Raw genomic sequence first — 20,982 nt, 5'->3', positions numbered from 1 at the left:
GGGCCTCACATACTTTTTCCTCCCTGCACTGTGAATGTTTACATGTTATGTGCAATTAAACCATGGCAACATCTAATGTTTGTGTAGTATTATGTTCAGCAGACTGTGTTCTTCTATTGTTGTGACTTAGATGACTTTCACAGCACATTTTATGCCCAATTCATGCAAAACTCCACATAATCCCAAGGGGTTCACATACTTTTTCTTGCAACTGTATCAAATAAGGGGTCCTATGTTACAATGTAACGTGACCTGTTAAAATGTTTAAAAAGTTAAAATGTTGTTAAAAGTTTGATTGAAATAGCTTTTGATTTCAGTAAATATGCTGCAAACACAACAAATGACAATTTTCAGTACTTTACAACCTATAAAGTGTTTTGAAACTTACTGTGCGTAATAATTTGGAACAGTGCATTGTAAGTTTTTTATATTTAACAAAAATACTGTTATCATTAGGAGGTTTGTTCAGTAAAATTTGATTTGTACTCTTAATAGTTGATAGCACGAGAATTATGCTGATTGTTATTTACATCAATTATTTAGGTAAATGAGAAAAATATCATTTGCATAATAATTTGGAACACGGTGTATATAAACTGAAAAATGTATGAAGATTTTGCTTTCCTTTGAATCACTTAATTAATATTTAGTTGTATAACCACTGTTTCTGAGAACTGCTGTACATCTGTGTTGCATAGAGTCAACTAACTTCTGGCACCTGTGAACAGGTATTCCAGCCCAGGATGATTGGACTACATTCCACAGTTCTTCTCTATTTCTTGGTTTTGCCTCAGAAACTGCATTTTTTATGTCACCCCACAAGTTTTCTATTGGATTAAGATCCGGGGATTGGGCTCGCCAATCCATAACGTCAACCTTGTTGGTCTGGAACCAAGATGTTGCACGTTTACTGGTGTGTTTGGGGTTGTTGTCTTGTTGGAACACCCATTTCAAGGGCATTTCCTCTTCAACATAAGGCAGCATGACCTCTTCAAGTATTCTGATGTATTCAAACTGATCCATGATCCCTGGTATGCGATAAATAGGCCCAACACCGTAGTATGAGAAACATCCCCATATCATGATGCTTGCGCAGCCATGCTTCACTGTCTTCACAGTGTACTGTGGCTTGAATTCAGTGTTTGGGGGTCATCTGACAAACTGTCTCCGGCCACTAGACCCAAAAAGAACAATCTTACTTTCATCAGTCCACAAAATGTTGCGCCATTTCTCTTTAGGACAGTCAATGTCCTCTTTGGCAAATTTTAACCTCTTCAGCACGTCTTTTTTTCTAAAGTGGGACTTTGCTTCTTTGATCTTCCTGGAGCTGATTGTTGGCTCAGTCCTTGCCATTTTGGCTATTCTTCTATCCATTTGAATGGTAGTTTTTTGCTTTCTTCCACGTCTTTCAGGTTTTGGTTGCCATTTTAAAGCATTTGCGATCATTTTAGCTGAGCAGCCTATCATTTTCTGCACTTCTTTATATGTTTTCCCCTCTCCAATCAACTTTTTAGTCAAGGTACGCTGTTCTTCTGAACAATGTCTGGAACAACCCATTTTCCTCAGAATTTCAGAGAGAAATGCACTGTAACCTGCATGTACAACATTTGTTGCCTTCCTTCTTTAAATAAGGGCAATAATTGCCACCTGTTTTTCAAAGAATGAATGACCTCACTAATAGAACTCCACACTGCTATTATTTTGAACATGCCCCTTTCAATTAGTGATTCAATTACACAGAATCAGCAGCATGCATGTCATGACTGTTGGGTCTGTTGGATTTCTATTACTCTACTACACAAGCTAGTAAATTATTTGCCATGTAGAAATATCATTTTTCCAAACACAGTGATTGATCAGGTTAGTGATGTCTGACTGCTATTATTTTGAACACAACTGTACATACATACATACATACACACACACACACACTCTACAGGTTTTTTGTGGCATGGATTCAAAAAGGTTTTGGAAACATTCCTCAGAAATTTTGGTCCATATTGACATGATAGCATCATGCAGTTGCTGCAGATGTCAGCTGCACATCCATGATGCAAATCTCTCATTCCACCACATCCCAAAGGTGCACTATTGGATTGAGATCTGGTGAATGTAGAGCCATTTTAGTACAGTGAGCTCATTGTCGTGTTCAAGAAACCAGTTTGAGATGATTTGAGCTTTGTGACATGGTGCATTATCCTGCTGGAAGTAGCCATCAGAAGATGGGTATACTGTAGTCAAAGGGATGGACATGGTCAGCAACAATACTCAGGTAGGCTGTGGCGTTAAACGATGCTCAATTGATAGTAAGGGGCCCAAAGTGTGCCAAGAAAATATAACCCCATTTGATTACACCAGCATCAGCCTGAACCGTTGTTACAAGGCAGGATGGATCCATGCTTTCATCTTTACACCAAACTCTGACCCTACCATCTGAATGTCGCAGCTGAAATCGAGTATCATCAGACCAGGCAACATTTTTCCAATCTTCTATTGTTCAATTTTCGTGAACCTGTGCGAATTGTAGCCTCCGTTTCCTGTTCTTAGCTGACAGGAGTGGTATCCGGTGTGGTCTTCTGCTGCTGTAGCCCATTTTCTTCAAAGTTCAATGTGTTCTGCTTTCAGAGATGGTATTCTGGATACTTTGGTTGTAATGAGTGGTTGAGTAAAATATCCGGTCAGTCAGACATTAATAGAGGATGGATTGTTGATGGGGGGAGGGTTATGGCAGGTGATAAGATTCCCATACTACAAACAACCACTGGAAATTATGGTACTATTTGTAAACATATGCAAAACACAAGAGCAAAATGTGACACTGAATTAAAGTGTTTATTCTCCAATGCCAGAAATCTGCCAAGCAAAATAGGAGATTAGGAAGCTTTGGTGCATGAAGAGAACTATGATTTAATTGGTATTGCTGAATCTTTGCTTCATTCTTCACAAGTTCAATTAAAGGAACATCTGGGTAGCATGATTTCATTTAATGGTAGCTGTAAAACAACAAGCGCATACTGGAAAGATAAAAAAAAAACACTTAATTTTAAAACAGCAAATTTTCGCAAGGCTGAAGGCTTAGACTGCAAGAGAATGTTGTCATTGAAGAACATAAAAATGGGAATGTTTCAAATTGACTGTATACAAACACATTGCAAAATACACTATACTGCCAAAATTATTGGGACGCCTGTCTTTACACACACATGAACTTTAATGGCCCAGTCTTAGTTCAAAGGGTTCAATATTGGCCCACCCTTTGCAGCTATAACAGCTTCAACTATTCTGGGAAGGCTGTCCACAAGGTTTAGGAGCGTGTCTATGGGAATGCTTGACCATTCTTCCAGAAGCTCATTTGTGAGGTTGGAAACTGATGTCGACAAGGCGGCCTGGCTCGCAGTCTCCACTCTATTTCATCACAAAGGTGTTCTATTGGATTGGGGTCAGGATTTGTGCAGGCCAGTCAAGTTTCTCCACCCCAAACTCACTCATCCATGTCTTTATGGACCATGCTTTGTGCACTGGTGTGCAGTCATGTTGTAAAAGGAAGGCGCCATCCCCAAACTGTTCCCACAAAGTTAGGAGCATGAAAATGTCCAAAATGTCTGGTTGTCTTGGAAGAATTCCCTTCACTGGAACTAAGGGGTCAAGTCCAACCCCTGAAAAACAATCCCACACCATAATCCCCCCTCCACCAAACTTTACACTTGGCACAATGGAAGGGTACCGTTCTCCTGGCAATGCCAAACCAAGACACGTCCATCAGATTGCCAGACAGAGAAGCATTATTCTCACTCCAGAGAACACGTCTTCACTGCTCTAGAGTCCCGTGGTGGCATAGTTTACACTACTGCATCCGATGCTTTGCATTGCACTTGGTGATGTAGGGCTTGGCTGCAGCTGGAAAACCATTCCATGAAGCTTTCTACGCACTATGTGGCTCACAGCCAAAGTTAACATAGAGATATAATTTATATATATATATATATATATATATATATATATACATACACACAGCATCTCACAGAAGTGAGTACACCATTCACATTTTTGTAAATATTTTATTATATCTTTTCATTTGGAAACACTGAAGAAATGAAACTTTTCTACAATGTAAAGTAGTGGGTGTACAGCTTGTATAACAGTGTAAATTTGCTGCCCCCTCAAAATAACTCAACACACAGCCATTAATGTCTAAACCACTGGCAACAAAAGTGAGTACACCTCTAAGTGAAAATGTCCAAATTGGACCCAATTAGCCATTTTCCCTCCCCAGTGTCATGTGACTCGTTACTGTTACAAGGTCTCAGGTGTGAATGGGGAGGAGGTGTGTTAAATTTGGTGTTATCGTTCTCACTCTCTCATACTGGTCACTGGAAGTTCAACATGGCAAAAAACTCTGAGGATCTAAAAAAAAGAATTGTTGCTCTACATAAAGATGGCCTACGCTATAAGATTGCTAAGAGCCTGAAACTGAGCTGCAGCATGGTGGCCAAGACCATAGAGCAGTTTAACAGAACAGGTCCCGCTTAGAACATGCATCTCCATGGCTGACTAAAGAAGTTGAGTGTACGTGCTCAGAGTCATATCCAGAGGTTGTCTTTGGGAAATAAATGTATGAGTGCTGCCAGCATTGCTTCAGAGGTTGAAGGGGTAGGGGGTCAGCCTGTCAGTGCTCAGGCCATACGCAGCACACTGCATCAAATTGATCTGCATGGCTTTCGTCCCAGAAGGAAGCCTCTTCTAAAGATGATGCACAAGAAAGCCTGCATACAGTTATCTGAAGAAAAGCAGACTAAGGACATGGATTACTGGAATCATGTCCTGTGGTCTGATGAGACCAAGATTAAAACTTATTTAGTTCAGATGGTGTCAAGCATGTGTGGCGGCAACCAGGTGAGGAGTACAAAGACAAGTGTGTCTTGCCTACAGTCAAGCATGGTGGTGGGAGTGTCATGGTCTGGGGCTGCATGAGTGCTGCTGGCACTGGGGAGCTACAGTTCATTGAGGGAACTATGAATGCCAACATGTACTGTGACATACTGAAGCAGAGCATGATCCCCTCCCTTCGGAGACTGGGCCACAGGGCAGTATTCCAACATGATAATGACCCCAAACACACCTCCAAGACGACCACTGTCTTGCTAAAGAAGCTGAGGATAAAGGTGATGGACTGGCCAAGCATGTCTCCAAACCCTATTGAGCATCTGTGGGGCATCCTCAAACGGAAGGTGGAGGAGCACAAGGTCTCCAACATCCACCAGCTTCGTGATGTCATCATGCAGGAGTGGAAGAGGACTCCAGTGGCAACCTGTGAAGGTCTGGTGAACTCCATGCCCAAGAGGGTTAAGGAGTGCTGGAAAATAATGGTGGCCACACAAAATATTGACACTTTGGGCCCAATTTGGAAATTTTCACTTAGGGGTGTACTCACTTTTGTTGCCAGCGGTTAAGACATTAATGGCTGTGTGTAGAGTAATATTGAGGGGACAGCAAATTTACACTGGTTTACAAGCTGTACACTCACTACTTTACATTGTAGCAAAGTGACATTTCTTCAGTGTTGTCACATGAAAAGATAGAATCAAATATTTACCAAAATGTGAGGGTTCTACTCACTTCTGTGAGATACTGTACATACACACACACACACACATATATATATATATATATATATATATATATATATATATATATATAATTTATTTATTTATATTATAAGAAGAGAGAATGTATTAAATATAAAAATGGAGGAACACTGCCATCATTTAATAGTTACAAAGAATATAACAGAATATGTAAAAAAAGGAAATCAGGCTGCAAAAATTGAAAATGAATGTCAGGTTGCCATACGAAGTAGGACAACCCCCCCCCCCCCCAGAAAAAAATCTTCAAGTATATTAACAGTAAAAAGGTCAGGTCTGAACAGGTAGGCCCCTTTAAAAATCTAGAGTGGGTGACTGGAGATAAAGAGAAGGGATTGTATTAAACACCTTCTTTAGCTCTGTGTATACAAAGGATCATGGGGGAGCTCCTTAATGGGGCTAGTATTGATATGAAATGGGGACAGTATTGCCCCAAATGATCCACAATGGCTTAAAATTGACATGGTCCAGAGACAATTAGACAAAATAAAGATTAATATAACACCTGGAACTTATATTCACACCTGCTTACAAGCAAGGGTCCTCAAAGAGTTGAGCTCTGTTATATAAAAGCCATTGTTTCTTATTTTCAGAAAGACTGGCATACTACCACTTAATTAGCGTAAGGCCAATGTTGTGCCTATATTTAAAATAGTGATCAAAGTCTTTACCAAGTTACTACAGACCTGTTAGTTTAACTTCTATAGTTGGGAAGATACTTGAGAATTTATTAAAAGATCGCAGAGGAGTTTTTGCTAGGAAATAATACTTTAAACAATAATCAGAATGTATTCATGAGAAACTGACGTACTCAAACAAATTTGATTTCTGTTTATGATGTAAGAAAAAACTTACACAAAAAAGTGGCTATAGTTAAGTGGATATAGTTTAGTTGGATTTTGTCAAAACGTTTGACACAGTTCCCCACACACAGCTAATGTGTAAATTTTCCAGGCTTAGAAAATTCAGTTTGTAAATGGGTAGAAAACTGGCTATAAGACTGTATTCATACAGTAGTGTTTAATGATTCATACACTGAATGATGTAAGGTTATTAGCGGTGTACCCTAAGGTTCAATGTTGGGACCATTATCTTTTAACATATACAAAGGATATGGGGTTTGGGATTAAAAGTTCCATTTCAGTGTGTGCAGATGACACCAAGCTATGCTAGTGGCAAATGAGGTTTAATATTGATAAATGTAATGTTATGCACTTGGGGGTTAAGAACATGAATGTATCATACATTCTAGGAGGAGAACGCCTGGGGGAGTCAATGGCAGAAAATGATTTGGGTGCTCTGGTAGATCATAGACTTAAAGCGGCACTTCAGTCTTTTTTTAAACTTTCTTCCAACAGCTTTGTCTCCCCCTTTTTAAATATGAATGGATGACAAAAATTAAATTTTCTAAAATACCCTTTTTCTCCACTTCCTGCTTCCTCCCCTTAGGCAAATGACATCAAATATCTGCTCGTATTGACTCCTGGGATATTTTTTTGTCAGAAATCCCAGGAAGAGCTGGAAGAGGGCAGAGGACAGGCAGAGATCGGTGGATGACGGACTCTAATGTATGCTGGTCATGTACGGACTCGCTATGTGCCACTGTACTGAGCAAATTCGCTATCTAATGCGCATGTGTGGATATGCATTGCGGACAGCGGAGAAGGCACAAAAATTTCCCCAGAAACTGAGAGCAGTGGCTTCAATTGCCCTTAGTTAAAATGGCCACCATCACATACAGTGGAATAACAAGCTATTTTTTTTACATTGAAGAATGGACTATTAAGAAAAGTAAATAGCTAAATCAAATCACCGCAGTTTTTCCAAACTTTCTGAGGAGTGATTGAAGTTCCTCTTTAATAATAGCATGCAATGCCAAGCTGCAGTTTCTAAAGCTAGGAAAATCCTTTCTTGTATTGAGAGAGAGGGAGAGACAACATTTTGTCCCTGTATATATCAATAGTAAGACTTCATCTGGATTATGCAGTTCAGTTTGTGCACTAGTTCACAAAAAGGATATTGGAGAACTGGAGAAAGTGCAGAGAAGGACAACCAAACTGATAAGAATCATGGAGGAAAGATTGGCTCAACTGGATTAATTTTCTATTGAGAAGAGGAGATTAAGGGAGGATATGATCAACATCTATAAATACATAAGTGATCCATATAGTGAACTCGCTGTCATTTCAGGTCATTACAGGAGGACAAAAGGGGCACTCTTTATGTATGGAGGAAAAGAGATTTAACCTCCACATATGGAAAGGCTTCTTCACAGTAAAAAATTAAAATGTGGAATAGACTCCCTCAAGAGCTAGTTCTGGCCAGCTCAGTAGACTGTTCTAAAAAAAAAGGTCTGGATGCATTCCTAAATGCACATAATATAAATGGATATTATTATTTAGAGGTAATAACACCAGGGGTAGTTGATCCAGGGACATTTTAAATTGAAACGAGGAGGATTGTTTCCCCCACTGGAGCAAACTGGATCATGCTTTATTGGGGTTTTTTGCCTTCCTCTGGATATAGGGGTTTTCAATATCCTTTTTTTGTTGGTTAAACTAGATGGACTAGTGTTTATTTCCAGTCTCACTAGCTATGTAACATCAGGGATCCCTGATTCACCAACACCCCCCAAAATATTTAAAATATTATAGTAAAAAACTAGAATGGTACTAGGTGTAGTAAAATTAAACAATTCCATTCTGAAGCCATAGACAAGGTTTAAGAAATTGACTCCTTTATCTCATGCAGTGTATAAATGTAGATGTATATCTATAACAATGCACTTGTGGTAAACAATATATAGGGAGAACTACGAGGTGATTACATGATAGGTTGAGAGAACACATATAAAACATCAAAAGAGGTTTTAAGGGACATAGTCTTTCTGCACATCTTAGAGTACCATCGCAGATACCTACCTAAAAAGGTATTGTATTGTATTTCTGGGGATTGATATTTTACACCCTTATTGGAGAGGGTGCAATAGGTCCCATGAAATTTTGTAAATTAGAGATGTGCTGGATCCATGATCTTAGAACAGTTATACCCCATGGTTTAAACATAGACTGGGGCTTAAATTGTTTTAAAGACAACAGTTGATAGAGGTCTATAGTCCTTACTATATTTTTGGTCTCTGCACATACTGCATTTGTAATTCTGTGTGATAATTTTAATATTATATTTTCATTTGTTTTATTTTCTGTCATGATTTTATACAAATAGTTTTTTTACCCAGTCACTCCTAGATTGAATACCTTGACACCATGTTCTACTTTTCATAATATTGTTTTAAAATACATTTTTACTATTGTGAACATCTACATATTAAGTTTTTCATTAGACTGCTATCATGTTATGATGTCTTATCTAATTTGATTTAAAAACTTTCTATCTTAATTGGATCTATTATTGGTGTATTTTTATAGTGTAGCTTTAAAGTGGAATTCCAGTCAATAGCTAAGGCTAAACCTACTCACCCCCCCCCCCATTCTAAAGCTATTCTATCTAAATCTGTAGAGAAATGATAGCTATACTTACCTATTCTGAAACCGCTTCGGCTGGTCTCAGGCTGAGCTGTCAGAGGCGGATTCTGTGTGTAGGATTATCAGTTCTCTCCTGCACACAGAAGCCATTGCTGGAGACCAGCCCAAATCGGCTTCAGAATAGGGGAGTATAGTGATCTTTTCTTTACAGGGTTAGATAGAATAGCTTTTCAAAAGGGGTGCAAGTAGGTTTAGCCTTAGTTAGCTATCAACTGGAATTGCACTTTAACTTTGATATTAAAGTGTTACTAAATGCAGGATCCTGCATTTACTATATCTGGTTACCACAGTAAACGTAACATGGAAATGAAATTACTTTATTAAATATAAACTGCTAAATATGTTTTCTCATCAGCAGTTAGAGCAGACTTGTGACTTCTATCAGTGTCCAGCAAAGCACTGGTTACAGCTTGTAGGAGGAGTCTTCATTCTCCTGTAGGAGGATGCAGGACCTCTGTACGTGGGCTACAAAAAAATGGTGGCTTACTGGTGCTAGAAGACCTCTTAAAGACTTCCCTTTGGACCAAACGCGTAGGGACAGAGCCTGCTGCGCTGATGTCATGCTGCTGTACTTTAATATCGAGCAGCGGCTTTGTGAGTTGATCGGCACATAATTTATATTATGTTGTTTTACATTTGCACAATTCACAGCTTTATTATACTTGAAAGTGTGGTGAGTTTTGTTTGTCACAGTGCTGGTTTGGCTGGCTGCTTCATCTGTAATCATCTTGGATATCATCTTGTGTCCTGGGTTTGTGCTGGCAAAGAAGGCAAAGGCGAGCTGAGACTATGGAGCTGGGATTGTGCTGACTGATCTGTGTTATATGCAGCCAAGGTTTCTGGTGAGTTTACAATTTGCTTGAGAGTGGAGTGTGACACATTTTGGAAGAGTTGCTTCATCGTCTGAACATGGTGGTGGTTTCACAGATTTCATCACAAACTTTATTATAGATTTTTGGTGGCAAGCTGCCTTTTTCCATTAGCACTATTTTCTGCATTTCATACTATGGAGTACGCCCATGCAAGGCCATGTTTACCCACATGGGGATGCAAATTCAGTGGAGTGTGCACTGCCATCAGAGTTTTTATTACCAATGCAAGCTGGTTGTCAGCGGCCAGGGCCAAGCCTTTTTCTGTTAAGTTGATTAGTGCTTCTCTTACTTGCGCTTAGCTTATTGAACCTGTCATTAAGCACACACATGCAACATTGAAGCAACACAGCTCAGAAGCAACATGCAGCTGTAGAGTAAATGTCTTGCTTTATTTTTATACATGTCATTTATTTCTTTTATGTTTATTTTTGCACTAGGATTTGTGTGTGAGTGCTGCAGGAATTTACATTGTTTGAATTGTGCTACTTTTGAAGTATTTAGCTCGTCTCACATCTAGCTTCCCCACAGATCTTTTCAACCACTTGTTGCTCTCCTATTTGCCCTTGAATCATTTGTCACAAACCAAACTCAGCCTAGTTGAAACCCCTCTTGGTAGCCAAACCTAAAAGGGATAATTCTGGCAAAAATTAGCTGTGACTTAAAAACAGTTGTGGATACCAAGGATCATGTCCAAGCAGTAAAGAGATATTTTTGTGTAATTAACCAGCTTAGGACAAAGTGGCAGAATCATAAAATCCTCTTTCAAATTAACAAGGATAACTTCACCGGAGGGAGGAGCCTGGACATGGCGCCAAGCGGGAGATCAATGTGAGATCTCTCAGCACCAGGCGTCTCCGATGTCCCGCTAGGCTAGACGAGGAAACTCGAGGGAGCTGCCGCTGGGACCTACCTAAGTTTGGGTATGATCCCATGGGGTAGAGAGCGAGGCTTGAGGTCCCTGCTAAGACGGGCTGAGTGGTGGTGGAAAGCGTGGCTGAAGGGAGGAGGAGAGCGGAGATCCCTGACAGCGTGAAGCAGCAGCACGTACCCTGAGTGGTCATGTGACACGCCGCAAAGGAGTCCTGGGAGGAGTGAGAAGCGGACCGGCACAGAGCAGTAGGGGAAGCAGCGGATCTCTCTTCCCTCTCTGTTCCCCTCCCCCCGTTACTATCACAACATAGCTGTAGCTGTCGGAACCTCTGTGGGCACACTGAGGGAGCCCCCCCCCCTGAAGACTCACATCGTTGGACACTGAAGCTGTTATCCCACTCACCCAGGAGAGAACAGTGAAGGCATGCATCATTCAGTGTGGAGGAAGAAGAGGTCAAGAGGGAGAGTGAGTGAGAGACAGATGTGATGAAATGTACTGAAATAAATTTATTGAGTGAACTGTGTAGTAAAATTGAGGGGGGACGGCACCCACGGGACTGCAGCCAGAGGGTATTGTCAAAAGAAGAAGTGGAAAGAGGATAAATTAAAACAGAGAGGATCCCCAAAGGGCTCTGGAGGCTGACAGAGGTCCCAAGGAGGGGGAGAGAAGGAGAGAAAGAGAGAAAAGAGAACATAGAAAAATTACAACAGTATGAAAAATAAAGCGATAAAAGGAGGTGGGCCACAGGCCCCCCAGACAAGCACAATTAAAAAATATATACCACAACAAGAGAAACAGACCCCCGAGAGACAACAAGGAATAAGCGGAAGAACTGAGATGGAAAATAGAACTGGAGAATGCTCTAGACCAGTGATGGCGAACCTTTTTGAGCCCGAGTGCCCAAACTGCAACACAAAACCAACTTTTTTATTTCAAAGTGCCAACACTGGAATTAATCACTTGCCTACCAGGCACTTCTACCCCCTTCCTGCCCAGGACAATTTTCAGCTTTCAGTGCTGTTGCACTTAACATAGACAATTGTGCGGTCATGCAACACTGTAACCATATGCAATTTTTATCATTTTTTCACACAAATAGAGCTTTTTTTGGTGGTATTTAATCACCACTGGGTGTTTTATTTTTTGCACTATAAATGAAAAAAGAGCAAAAAATTAAAAACATAAAAGGTTTCCTTTGCTTCTATTCTAAAATTTTGCAAACAGGTAATATTTCTTCTTTGATGTGCGTTGGTGAGGCTGCACTGATAGGCAGCACTGATGGGCATTGATGAGGCAGCACAGATAGGTAGCACTGATGAGGCGGCACTGGTGAGCATTGATGAGGAGGCTCTGATGATGCACTGATATGCAGGAAATGATGGGCACTGATAAGCGGCACTGACAGCACCAACTGGAGGCACTGACAGACGGCACTGACCGGCGGCACTGCTGGGCATCATTGATGGGTGGCACTGATGGGCAGCACTAATGAGGTGTCACAGACAGGTGGCACTGATAGGCCACACTGATAATGGGTACTGATAGACAGCACTGATAGGTGGCACTGACTGACATCACTGCTGGGCACTGACTGGCACAACCGCTGGGCACTGACTGGTGGCACTGACTGGCAGCACTGCTGGGCTGCACTGATGGGCACTGGTGGGTGGCACTGGTGGGCACAGGTGGGCGGCACAGGTGGGCACTGGTGGGTGCATTGCTGGGCACAGGTGGGCGCACTGTTGGGCACAGGTGGGTGCATTGCTGGGCACAGGTGGGCGCACTGCTGGGCATAGGTGGGCGCATTGCTGGGCACAGGTGGGCGCATTGCTGGGCACAAGTGGGCGGAACTTGTGTGTGGCACAGGTGGGCACCGATCATCAGGGCACTGATGATCAGTGACCCTGATGATCGGTGCCGATCCCTGTTCTGACAACTGCCGGTTTTCGGCAGTACTTTCCTCACGATCTGACAGCGTGAGGAAAGTGCAGCCGAGAACTGGCATTTGCATTTCCCGGTGATCAGCGTGTCATTGGACACGGCTGATCACGTGGTAAAAGGCCGCTGTGATTGGCCTTTTACCATGTCACGTGATCAGCTGTGTCTGCAGGACACAGCGATCACGGAGATCGCCCGGTGCGCGCCCCCGGAGGTGCGCAGGAGAGCGCGTTCTCTTCCTTTTCCTCTCTTCCTTCTGGCGTGCCCACCGAGATGGCTCTGCGTGCCAGCTCTGGCACGCGTGCCATAGGTTCGCCATCACTGCTCTAGACTATCCCTGGAAATAACAAATATTAGTCAAGACAGTGAGGAAGGAGATTTAGGAAAAATAGCGGATTCAGAGAACATAGAAGAACAAAAGAAGAACTTACAATTGCCCACTAAAACAGAAATAGCAGAAATGTTTAAAGGATTAGAAAGATCAATATAACAGGAGATGGCGAAACTGCATAAAGATCTGGGACAGGTATTATCGAGGGTGGAAGAAGCGGAGGAAAAACTGGATAAAAATGCCCAAGCCATATTAAATTTAGAGAGACGGTTGATGAATGAGAAAAGAACAGAGGAATCTGTTATATAATTGTAAGATCAGGAGAACAGGGATAAAAGATGCAACTTAAGGATACGAGGTTTCCCAGAGATTTCCCAAGGAGAAAATTTGATGGAAATAATTGGGAAAATGCTTGTTATAGTAATGGATAGATCTGCAACAGAGCCTATCAAAATTTATAAAGTATATAGAATTGGAAGATTACAGCAAGAAGGGAGAAAAGAAAAAACTCCAGAGATGTGATTGTACAATTCCATTATTTTTGAGATAAAGAGGAGCTTTGAAAGAAGATAAAAGGAAGGGCAGCAATAAAATATGGTGAAATAAACTTGCAGATCTTTGCTGACCTAGCAGTGGATACCTTAACAAGAAGGAGATCACTGAAACCATTACTAGAACAAATGAGAAAACAGAACGTTCGATACTGCTGGGGATTTTCAGTATGTTTAATCGGTTAGAAAAATGGCCGCTCAGCAAGACTGAGATTCCCAGAGGATTTGGGAGATTTTTGCGAAAGACTGGAGTTGCAGAAAATAGATATTCCTGGGTGGGGGGAAGAGGAGAGGGAGGGGGGTATAGAAAAGGAGAGGTGGCAGGCAGTTTCTAGGGGGAAGAAATTGTAGAAATGATGATGTGTGGGGTGGGGAGGAGAAGAAGGGATGTTGGGGGGTGGTGTGTGTTAATTATTTATTTATTTTTTCCTACTTCCCTTCGTTTCATTCATCCTCCCCTCTTCCTTGATGATTAGAGAAAGGCGGGACAAGGGAGATAGGGTAAGCAATCTGGTGGACGTACATGGACAAAACTCCACCTTAAAGCTGAATCAAAGGTGGGATTAGGTCCACAAATGATTTGTAGGCAAAGCACAAGCCTAAAAGAGGGTGGGTATTGGGGGAGGGATAAGGAGGGGGGTTGGGTATAGGGAGGGGGTAGGTAGTCCAAGACTCTGCAAAACAGTAGGAGATGTTAATGTGTGCAGAAGTCCTAGAGAACGAAGGGAAAGGAATGGTCAAGAGAGGGAGAGAGAAGGGAGGGAGGAGAGGACAAGAGAAGAAGGGAAGAATGGAAGAGATACACTTTGTGACTTATAATGTTAATTGATTAAATAGCCCCGGGAAGTGATTTAGGATATTTAAAGAGATTCAGCATAGGATGTCTTCTGTGGTTTTCTTACAGGAGACACATTTGGGGCGAGAAACAAATGTGAAATTAAACACAAGATATTATTCAATGTGGTTTTATGCAGATTCTCAAATTAGAAAAGCTAAGGGAGTAGCAATAGGTTTTGTAAAAAATATCAGGTTTAAGTTGGATGACAAATTGGTAGATCCTGAACGAAATTTCTGTTTCTGAAAGGAAAATTACAAGAAATAGATTGTACATTAGCAAATATTTATTGCCCGAATAAGAAACTGGAGGAATTCCTAAAAAATGCTCTGAAAAAATTAATGGATTTCAAAAATGGTAGTTTAATTGTGGCAGGAGATTTTAACCTGTGTATGGATCCCCAGATGGACATAACGTCTCCTGTGCAGAGAGAGGAAAGTAGGTCTTTGAGATCCTTGAAAAAAATGATACACCAATGCCAACTTGTGGATATATAAAGAATTAAGCATATGAAGGACAGAGACTATACGTTTTACTCTCACGCACAGGAGAGGTACTCAAGATTGGCTTATATATTGTTGGAACATCGACTTATTGAGTCTTTGGTCAAAGTAAAAATAGAAGTGATGTCAATATCGGATCATGCTCCTGTCACAATGCAATTAATATGGGGTAAGGTGTTGAATAGGGGAAAAGTATGGAGGTTAAATGAGACACTTCTCCAGGATCAAGAGATGGATCAAAAAATAAAAAAATAAATAGAGCAGTTCTTTGAAGAAAATGATACTGGGGAAGTGTCTGTAGCAACGGTGTGGGAGGCTCATAAGGCCTATATTAGAGGATCCTGATAGCGCTTGGAGCAAAGAAGAAGAGGGAAAGAAAAGAAAAAATGAATAGGCTTCTTGGGGAACTCTGTGAGCTACAGCAGACACAAAAACAGAGTAACAAAAAAGATTATGCAAAAAAGAAGAATTAAATATGTTTATGGACGAAGATAAGAGTATTTAATAAAATGATAAGTGAGAGATACAGATGGGGAGATAGGCCAGGAAAGTATTTACTGAGGGCTCAGAGGAAAAAAAAATCTAGGAACTATATAGAGAAAATAAGAGATCCCAAAGGAGAATTAGTGTATTCAACCAAGAATATAGCTAAAATGTTTAAAGAATACTATAATAATTTATATAATATTATTCCCCATAGTTCCATAAATAAAGAGGGGGTAGGAAAAAGAGAAAAAAGACTGACATATTTTAAAAAGGAAGGGATTACCAAAACTAAGTGAGGAACAATTAAAACCCCTCAAATTAGCAATAATGCAGGAAGAAATATACCGTATTTTTCGCTCCATAAGACGCACCTGACCATAAGACGCACCTACATTTTAGAGGAGAAAAACAAGAAAAAAAATATTCTGAACCAATGGACTGCGGACATAGTACAGGAGATGACCAGAGACTGCAGACACAGTACAGGAGATGACCAGAGACTGCGGACACAGTACAGGAGATGACCAGAGACTGCGGACACAGTACAGGGGATAACCAGGGACTGCAGACAGTACAGTAGATGACCAGAGACTGCAGGCAGTACAGGGGATGACCAGAGACTGCCAACAGTACAGGAGATGACCAGAAACTGCAGGCAGTACAGGAGATGACCAGAGACTGCAGACAGTACAGGGGATGACCAGAGACTGCCAACAGTACAGGAGATGACCAAAGACTGCAGACAGTACAAGGGATGACAAGGAGACTGTGGACCTTTGGAGGAGGGGGAGCAGGTACCTGAATTGGACAGTTACCCGCTCCCACTTCTGCGGAGGTGTCTTTCCTTTAGTGCGGGAACCCGGCTGTGACAGTCGGGTGCTCACTGCACATGCGCGAGAAGCGCTGCGCTTTGTAAATGGCCCGGCGTCTTCTGGGACACATGACAGGTCCCAGAAGACGCCGCGCCATTCACAAAGCGCAGCGCTTCTCGTGCATGCGCAGTGAGCACTCAGCTGTCACAGCCAGGTTCCCACACTAAAGATCCCGGCGCGGGAAGAAAAAGGTAAGGTCCTGCTGCAGGGAAGAGCTGAGTGGCCGGCCCGGTATTGGCGGCGGAAATACTGGCCCGGCTGCTCTATATTCGCTCCATAAGATGCACTGACATTTTCCCCCCTTTTTTGGGGGGGGAAAAGTGTGTCTTATGGAGCGAAAAATACGGTACTTAGCATTAAAGATTACTAAAACTGGGAAAAGCCCAGGACCAGATGGATACACGGTGAGGTATTTATAAAAAGTATAAAGAACTATTAGTACCTAAATTGGGGATATACATGCATGCACTAGGAGGAGAGATGGAAATGAGGAGGGAATCCCAACAAGCCCATGTAGTTCTCATACATAAAGAAGGTAAAGATGACACTCACTGTTCAAGTTATAGACCAATTTCTTTATTAAATACAGATACCAAACTATATGCAAAAGTTCTGGCAAACAGGTTGAAAGACCTTATGCCAGAATGGATACATATGGACCAGGTGGGCTTTGTCCCAGGGAGAGAAGGTAGAGAGAATGGATTGAGATCTTTGTTTCTCATACAAAAAGTAGGAAAGAAAAAGCTCCTGCGCTGGTACTCTCGATCGATGCTGAAAAGGCATTTGATACAGTTGATTGGGGATATATGATGGACACATTAGAAGTATTGGGGATGGGATCCAGAATAAGAGAATGGATAAGGAAATTATATAGAAAACCTTCTGCAGCAATCATGGTTAATGGAGAATTGTCAGAGTATTTTGGGATGCAAAACGGAACAAGACAGGGATGCCCTTTGTCTCCGCTTCCATATGTTTTATCATTAGAATCTCTTTTGGCTACAATAAGGAATAATACAGACATAAAAGGAATATGGATAGGAGACACAGAGCATAAGGTGGCAGCTTATGAAGATAATATTCTGTTCTGTGTGGGAAACCCAAGGATAACATTGCCAAACTTACTGAGATTATTGAAAGAGTATGGGGAGAGAAAAAATAGAGAAAAAAATAGGTTACAGGAGGAATTCCCCTTTGTTTGGAGAGATAAAGAATTAAAATATCTAGGAATAAACTTAACTGTATCCTCTAAGAATTTATATAAATTAAATTATATCCCAGTGGTAAATGAGATCAAGGATGACATAAGGAAATTAGGAGGGGGAACTCTGTCATGGATAGGTCGTATAAATTTGATAAAAATGGTAATTGTTCCAAAAATTCTATATAAATTTCAAAAATGATACCAATTAAACTACCAGAGATATATTTCAGAACAATCAAAAAAATTTTAACAAGATTTATTTGGAGGAATAAAAAACCGAGAATAAGCCATGAAATATTAAGTAGAAATAAAGAGAAAGGAGGACTGGGAGTACCAGACTTGAAAAGATACTATAATTCGGTAATATTGGCGAGAATTTTTGATTGGACATGCAATGTAAAAAGGAAAAGTTGGATCAAAATAGAAAATACACTAATACTAATCTGTAAGGAACCGTCTGACGGCGCCCCTAGCAATCCACTGGTCAGGCTTCCCCAGAGAGCGGAGTCTAAGTCCCGGTTCCCTTGTTCACCAGGGCCCCTAATGGTGGGGATGGACTTGGAGCGAACCGAGACCAGGTCGCAGCCCCTGGGTATACCCACCAGTGGTAGAGGAGCTCGCCAGAGGTTCCTGCGGTGTGAGAGTCTGATGTGAGGAGGCAGGGATATCCCGATGAGGTGGACGGATGGATGAGCAGGTGCGAGGTCAGACAAGCCGAGTCGGTAGCCGTGGGGTCGGTGCGGTACAAAGCAGCAGGCAGAGAATGGTCGGGTCACACGCCAGGTCAGCAACAAGAGATCAGATCCACAAGGGCCCAACGCCACGGCGATCCCTGACATTGCCCCCCCCCCCACGGGCAACCTTTGGGTGCCCAACTGATCTCTCCACCGCGGGTGGCCGCGATAAAACTCCCAGATAAGTCTGGGGGCATGAACATTTTGGGCCGGTTCCAAGGAGTTCTCCTCTGGGCCATAGCCCTTCCATTTAATCAAGAACTGGGTCTGGCCCCCCCTCTTTTGGCAATTTAGGATTGCTTCCACCTCAAATTCCTCCTGCTCCTCAATGGTTATAGCTTGCGGAGGTCTGGACTCCCGATCTGGGAATGGATCTGGCACAGCTTCTGACTTCAGAAGTGATACATGAAACACTGGGTGGATTTTGAAAGTCTCTGGGAGAACGAGCTCATACGCCACTTTGTTAATCATCCGTTTCACTCGGAATGGGCCCACAAACTTTGGTCCCAGTTTCTTCGAGGGACACGACATCTTCAGGTTCGTTGTTGCCAACCAGACTTGATCCTTGGGTTGCAACACTAGTTCTCCCCTTCTCTTCTTATCAAAGGCCCTTTTGTTATCTTCCTGAGCCCTTGAAATAGCTTCCTGAAGCAACTTGTTATTGGTAGAAAAAAGTGAGAGTACTTTGAGTGGCCGGAACTGAACTCTCAGCAACTAGATCGGGAAGGAAAGTGGGATGGAACCCATAGTTTGCAAAAAATGGAGATTGCCCCGTGGTTGAATGATTTGCGTTATTGTAGGCGAATTCCGCCAAAAGGTAGGAGTGCCAGCCAATCATCCTGCAGGAAGGACGTGTAGCATCTCAAATACTGTTCCAGTGTTTGGTTAGTCCTTTCCGTCTGCCCATTGGTCTGTGGGTGATAAGCGGAGGAGAGGGACAATTTGATACCCAATGCTTTACATAAAGCTTTCCAGAATTTGGAGGTAAACTGGACTCCTCGATCCGAGACGATGTCTTCCGGGACTCCGTGCAGCCTCGCCACTTCTCGTATGAAGATCTGTGCGGTCTCAAGAGCCGATGGCGTATTCTTCAGAGGTAGAAAGTGGGCCATGTTTGACAAACGGTCCACGATCACAAAGATCGCGGTGTGGCCCTGGGACGGAGGAAGCTCGACTATGAAATTCATCGCAATCATTTGCCACGGTTGATCGGGTATAGGTAGTGGGCGTAGCAAACCCCAGGCCTTGCTTCTAGACGGTTTGTTTCTCTGACAAATGGTACAGGATTTGACGTAGCGTTCGCAGTCCTTGGTCATGCTTGGCTACCAGAACGTGCGCTGGAGCAGTTCGAGAGTCTTCACCAGCCCGAAGTGACCTGCCATCGGATGATCGTGGCAATGTCCCAGGACCAATGTTCGGACGTCTTCTGGCACCACGATTAACCCCTCCTTCCATACGAGTCCTCCCTTGCTCTGGAGGGACACCCCAGGTAGGGTTGGCATATCCATAGATGCATCTTGTAGTCTAGAACGAAGTTCTGTTTGAAGGGCAAGGAAGTTCCCTGAAGATAGGATAGTATCTGGTTTTGGATCTTCCTCAGGACCCTCAAACATGCGTGAGAGAGCGTCGGGCTTCGTGTTCTTGGAACCAGGTCTGTACGTTATATGGAAGGAGAATCAGGAGAAAAAGAGCGCCCACCTCGCTTGGCGTGGTCGTAAGCGTTTCGCTGTTCTCAAATACTCCAAATTCTTATGGTCTGTGAAAATCAGGATCAGATGCGTGGCTCCTTCCAGCAGATATCTCCATTCTTCTAATGCAGTTTTAATAGTCAATAATTCTCGATCTTCAATGTCGTAATTTCGTTCTGCCGGTGAGAGTTTCCTTGAGAAGAATGCCATGGGGTTCAGGAGTTCCTTGGTGCCTTTCCTCTGGGACAGGATGAACCCTACTGCATTTTCTGATGCGTCTACTTCCAGAACATAAGGCAGAGAGTAGTCCGGATGAGTGAGAATGGGAGAAGTGGTAAATAATTTTTTCAGAGACTCAAAGGCTGCCTGGGCCTCAGGCGTCCATTTGAAACGGATCCCTTGTTTGGTTAACTGAGTAATGGGGGAAACCAGACCAGAGAAGTTCTTGATAAACTTCCTATAGAAGTTAGCGAACCCAATAAAGCATTGGATGTCCTTCTTATCTGTGGGTACTGGCCAATCCAGAATCGCCGAGACCTTCTGAGGGTCCATCGCGACCCCCGTGGTGGAAATGATCAGCCCCAAAAATGCAATACTATGCTGCTCGAAGCTTTGGCGTACAGCCCGTGTTGGCGTAACCGTTCCAACACCTTTGTCACGTGATTCCTATGAGCTTCGAGTGAGGGAGAAAATATTAATATGTCGTCCAGATAGACAATCACAAAAACGTCAAGATAATCCCTGAATATGTCGTTAAAGTGTTGGAACGTGGCTGGGGCATTGCAGAGTCCAAAAGGCATGACCAGGTACTCGAAATGGCCAAATCGAGTGCGGAATGCTGTTTTCCACTCGTCCCCCTCCCTTATACGAACCAGATTATATGCACCTCTCAAATCCAATTTTGTGAAAA

General features: G+C 42.4%; 1 protein-coding gene across 3 annotated transcripts in view; it reads right to left on the bottom strand.

The window, feature by feature from the left end:
• LOC149467500 (suppressor of cytokine signaling 3-like) overlaps positions 1 to 20,982 on the bottom strand; it is a 243,333-nt gene that overhangs the window by 69,089 nt on the left and 153,262 nt on the right. The window contains exon 3 of one of the 3 annotated variants that reach the window (XR_016311923.1): positions 2,814 to 3,014. The exons of the other annotated variants lie outside the window; for them this stretch is intronic. The gene's annotated coding sequence lies outside the window, so the exon portion shown is untranslated. Of the gene's footprint in view, positions 1 to 2,813; positions 3,015 to 20,982 lie in introns of those variants that run through there. 3 annotated transcript variants of the gene reach the window in all.

The sequence above is a fragment of the Staurois parvus genome, unplaced genomic scaffold, assembly GCF_062004578.1.
Source record: "Staurois parvus isolate SC_StPar_1 unplaced genomic scaffold, SC_StPar_1.0 ptg000108l, whole genome shotgun sequence".
In the NCBI taxonomy this organism is placed as follows: Eukaryota; Metazoa; Chordata; class Amphibia; order Anura; family Ranidae; genus Staurois; species Staurois parvus.
Note: the sequence above shows the minus strand (reverse complement) of the source record. Positions and strands in the feature narration are given on the sequence as shown.